Here is a 5,569-nt window from a genome sequence, read left to right as displayed (position 1 = left end):
CTGGGAAAGAATCATTTAAAGAGAAAATGATGGCTAATGTTGAGAGCAATGGTGGTGTTGCAGATTCGATTGAGGAAAATGATGATATTGTATTAATGGAAGGTGATTTTAGAGTATCAACGGATGATCCATATCCTGATGTTTTTCTATCTGACCGTGTGCAGGAAATATTAGAAAAAGCATGGAGCAGACGGTGATGGTGAGACTACTGGGTAGAGCGATCGGTTACAGATTACTCCTTAATAGAATACAAGCCCTTTGGAAACCTACAGGTTCGTTCCAGGTGATTGACGTCGAGAATGATTACTTTTTGGTAAAATTCTCAATGAGCCAAGATTATACTAAAGCGTTGACAGAGGGTCCCTTGGTGGTGTACAGAATTACCTAACGGTTCAACCATGGAGCCTCGATTTTTTCATGTAGAAACAACATCCCTCTAAAATCGTGGTGTGGATAAGGATGCCAGGTCTCCCGTATATAGATTTTATAATAAAAAACTTCTAAGATATCTAACAGGGACATTGAGGAAAGTGATCAAAGTGGACTATAACACCACGACAGGTAAGATAAGGAAGTTCGTGAGGTTTTCCATTGTTGTGGATCTGAAGAAACCGCTGAAAGCTTTCATTGGTATCAATGGAACTTTTTACTGTGTTGAATATAAGGGGCTGTCATCCATTTGTTACCAATGCGGATGCTATGGACATACTCAAGAAAACTACCTGAAGTTGATTAAAAACATGGAGATGAGTCATCCCTCAGCGAGTACGACTAAACCCTCACCACCTATGGCAGAAAAAATGGCTGCTGGTCATAGTTGTTTCAATCCATGGATGCAAGCTCAGGGCAAGAAAATACGACCGATGCAGCAAAAAGTAACAAACAGAAACGAAAAGAAATTTACTGATGATAAAGTTACTCCGAAAAATTCTCGTTTTGATATCCTCGTTGATTTAGAGGAAATAGGTTTTGAGGAAGATAACCGGGGATATGAGAGCAAAAATTTTGGTTCTCTACTGGAAACGGAAAATGTTTAAGAGCATCGTGAAAAGGAAAAATAACCAGAAAATGAAAGGCTCGTCAACTATAAACAAGGGAAAGAATAAAAAACATGAGGCGGTTGTGCAATTAAGAGAAGAGGACATAGTGGTGGGCCAAGGATTGATAAGACAAGTAGTGGGCCAAAGAATCAAAATGATATTTGAAAGATGTAACAGGTGGGTCAAGTGGGACCAATTATTGAAAAACCCATAAGTTTACAAAGTACGTGTCACAAAGTGGTTATAATTGAAAAGGGTACTGCCTAAAATATATCTGATCGTAGTGTGTATGGGTCATGCAAAACAAAGAAAGCTACGGTTTTAAAACATAAAGCAGTAGCCATGAAGGAAACCACTAAGAAAGGGCATAAGGTACGTAAAAGGGTGGAACACAAAAGACCGTCTACTCAAGGTATGACAGAATGGGCAGAATCACTTTTAAACGAGTTTGATGTGTTGGCTAAGGCTCTCGGTTTCGAATTCAAGCACGAAGTTCCTACGGAAGCAGTGCTTAGGGAGTTCGATGGTTTAGGTGAGAACGATATGTTAGAGGATTCGGTTGTGTGAGATCAAACACAATATAGACAGGATGTTGTGCAAAGAATAGAGGTAAGTATTGAAGTTGCAGGTTTGTCACATTCATAGCAAGTGTGCCCTTCTCTTTTATTTCTTCCTTTTTATGGATATAAAATTTCTATGTTGGAACTGCCAAGGGGCGACTAGTCCCAAATTTTATGTTGTTTTAAAGAATATTTTGCAGTTACAGAAACAAAATATAATAGTGTTGAAGGAAACAAGAATTAGTGGGAAAAGGGTTGACGATATCATACAGAAAACTTCTTTTGCTTATTCATACATGATTGAATTGAAGGGTTTTTCGGGAGGTATCTAACTTTTCTGGAGGGATAAGATGGTAGTGAAGGTTATTATGATTTCCAATCAATTAATCCATTTTCAGGTTCTTAGTCAAGGTCTGAAAAAGAGTTTTTTATTCACTACGATATATAAGAGTCCTAATGTAGGTAAACGAAAACTGTTATGGAACCACCTTGCATCCTTGACTCCCCAGGATAGTATACTGTGGCTCCTCGGGGGTGACTTAAATGTTATTGTCTCTAGTGAGGAAAGGAAAGGAGGGGTAGAGAATCATGTGGGCATTGACCATTTATTCCGTGATTTCTTGTTTGATAATGGTCTACTCGATATGAGGTTCTAAGGTCCGACTTTCACTTGGAGTCAAGGCTCACTTTGTCAATGCCTAGACAGGTTCATCTGCAATACTGATTGGATGGAGAGCTTCCCTGATTCCTCTATAGCTCATCTTCAACATATTGGTTCTAATCGATTTGTTTATCTCCGAGTGTGCAGGCCTCATCCATTAAAAGAAGGCCATTTTGCTTTATTTCTACTTGGTTGAAACATGAACAATTTGATTCGGTGTTGAAAGATTCTTGAGCTTTGGATGTTGATATGGTGACTAATATAAACAATTTCAACTCTAAAATCAGGATGGATGGCGCTGAAAATTGACTTGGAAAAAGCTTATGATAGACTTGATTGGGGATTCAACGAAGATACGTTAACTGACATCGGCATTCCAAGTACTATTCAAAATATTATTATGCATTGTGTTAGCTCATCGACCATGCAGATGATTTGGAATGGGAATCTATCAGGGTCTTCAACCCGTCTCATGGAATAAGACAATGTGATCCTTTATCGCCCTATATTTTTGTACTTTGTATGGAGCGATTGGCTTATTTTATTAACGTGGAAGTCTGGAAAGGAGTGTGGGGACCTATAAAACTTTCAAAAGACGAGCATAGTATTTCTCACATATTTTTTGTAGATGATTTAGTTTTATTAATCAGTGAAGCGACGATTGAACAAATGGTGCTTTTGAAAAGAGTGATTGAAAACTTTTGTGTTAGCTCTGGGCACAAAGTCAATGCATAAGAAACTCAGATATTTTTCTCTAAAAATGTTCTCCAAGAGTTGAAAATGTAGATTAACTATGGTATTGGTTTCTTTCATGTGGACAACTTGGGGAGGTACTCAGGGGTTCTGCTCTTACATCAAAGAGTGAAAAAAGTCTCTTTTCAGTACCTCATCGATGATATGAGGAAAAATTAGCAGGGTGGAAGACTAAACTGCTATCGCTAGCTGGGAGGATTACGTTGGCTAAAGCTATTTTAGCAGCTATTCCTATTTATGCTATGCAATCGATAGTTATTTTGAAGGGAGTCTGCTATGAAATGGAGAAGATCATTCGTAATTTTGTATGGGGTGAGATGATATTTGCAAAGATACAAAACAAGGGGGCCTTAATTTCAAGAAGCTCGACTACCTCAATAACGCTTTCCTCGTGAAGATTGGTTTTAATATTATCAAAAACCCCGAGTAATTTTGGGTTAAGTGTTTAGATCTAAATACAAATGGAAGGGTCACTTACCTACTGTTTTATCTGCTAGAAATGCGTCACGATTATAGAAGGGGATAGGTTGCCAAATTAGCAGATTTACATTTATCTGAGCAATCTGATGTGAAATCTCTTGGTGAATCCCTAATTGTATCCACTTTATTGTTGTTTTCTTATAATGTTTTTTTTTCAATTTTTTTGGGTGCATAATTTTGTTTTTCTATTTCTCAAGTATGTAAACTTTTCCCGAAATATTTACTCTAAAGATGAGGAATTCTGGGAAGGATTGAAAGATTAGGTTGGCTTATGTGGAGTTCTCTTTTGAATTAGATTTGGTTGTCTCCTTCTGTTGTCATGTTATTGAAAGATTTGAATTCTGGGAAGGATTGAAATATTTGGTTCTCTCACTTCCTTACTTCCTATTTGCAAATGGGTATATTTTATTTTTCATATTTTAACTCCTTTTTGTAAATATTGAAGGTCTGCGACTTGTATTGCTGCGGCGGAGCTGATGCAGAAAAATGTTCTCTAAGTTATTTATTTTATGAAAAGAGAGAAAAATATTCTGGTAAAAGTGGCAGTTTAGCCTTTAACTTTTAAAAAGGTTGAATCTATTCAATGCTTTTCTCTTCTCCTGCCCTTGACAGCACATTCATTTGACAGGATAATTTGGAAACCCTATTGCAAGAGAAGGACATTCAGGCTGATCTAGTCTGTTGCTTGCAGCATTTGCTGGTATTTTGTGTAGTTTAAGTTATGAACATTGGGTTTTGATTTGTCATGTGAACAAATATGATGAATCTGAAATGCATTTCTATTCTTCTATTTGCAATTAAGATTTGAAACTGAAGATAAAGCAAAGGAGACTTCTAAGTAATGTGTCATTTTTGTTGAAACCTGGGGGTTTTTTTTTTGGTATTACTCCTGAAAAAGTGATTGTCAAAAACTGTTGTTTCTGGATTTGTGTATTTTTCTTCTTTTTTTCTTGTGGTTACTGCTGCACCTGTTTGTAGGAGATGATTGTGTAAACATTTTAGTGTGTTTTAGTAACTTAGTTATTGTAAGAATATTTTTAACATTGTTAATTTTAATATTATTGTAATAATATTTTGAATTATATAATTCAGTTATCAATTTATATCATATATCTTTCATTGAATTTGAAGTATCATTTAAATTTGTCGTTTTTGGTTGGATTTTATGTTACAAGAAGGATTGTATATGGATGAAAAATCGGATGATACAAATTTGCCAAAATTAGCGGCGTTTTTCCATAAATGCTGCTAAAGAATCATACTTTTAGTGGCGTTTGTGATAAAAGCGCCGCTAAAGATCATGTTCTTTAGTGGCGTTTGTGATGAAAGCGCCACTAAAGATCATGTTCTTTAGTGGCGTTTGTGATAAAAGCGCTGCTAAAGATCATGTTCTTTAGCGGCGTTTATGAGTAAAGCGCCGCTAAAGAACATGTTCTTTAGCGGCGTTTTGTTTTTAAGCGCCGCTAAAGAACATGACCTTTAGCGGCGCTTATTTTTGTAAACGCTGCAAACGTTAGCGACGTTGTCGTTAGCGGCATTTTTTGCGGCGCTTGTGGAAGCGCCGCAAATGCCTTTAGTGGCACTAAAAAGCGCCGCTAAAGGCCTAAAAAAACGCCGCTAAAAACCTGTTTTGGTGTAGTGAGTCATATTGAGATGGTATTATATGGAATGTTGGGAATGGGTCGTATGTGGATTTTTGAAGAGATTATTGGGTTAAAAATTGGGGACCACTTATTAATGTGTGTACTCAATCCAAAAATGTCCCTACAGAGCATGTTCCTGTTAAAAATATTGTTACGCTGAATGGGGAGGGGAATTGGTCTGCAGTTAGTTTGGCCTTACCAACCCAGGTTCTTTTGAGCATTTCTTCTTATAAACCTCTATCAGTTTTTGATGTGGATGACTTTATTGGGTGGCGGCATGAGAAGAGGTCTACTTTCTTCGTTCGTTCTGATTACTCCACTAATTGCAGAATGAAAATGGCTAGAAACGGTAGCATTTGGCATCAAATTTGGCATAATCTGGGACCTCAAAAGGTATGTGCTTTTCTTTGCCTAGCTTTTTTTTAAACAATA

The 5,569-nt window shown here is 36.9% G+C and overlaps 1 long non-coding RNA gene across 1 annotated transcript; it reads left to right on the top strand.

Annotated features, from left to right (window-relative positions):
* Positions 1-3,419: 3,419 nt before the first annotated feature.
* LOC121224606 (uncharacterized) lies at positions 3,420-4,510 on the top strand. Its single transcript, XR_005922187.1, has 3 exons — positions 3,420-3,595; positions 3,940-4,027; positions 4,123-4,510. It is a non-coding gene; the product is annotated as an uncharacterized lncRNA (long non-coding RNA).
* Positions 4,511-5,569: the final 1,059 nt, after the last annotated feature.

This window comes from Gossypium hirsutum, chromosome D12, assembly GCF_007990345.1.
Source record: "Gossypium hirsutum isolate 1008001.06 chromosome D12, Gossypium_hirsutum_v2.1, whole genome shotgun sequence".
NCBI lineage: Eukaryota > Viridiplantae > Streptophyta > Magnoliopsida > Malvales > Malvaceae > Gossypium > Gossypium hirsutum.
This window is presented reverse-complemented; position numbering and strand designations above follow the sequence as displayed.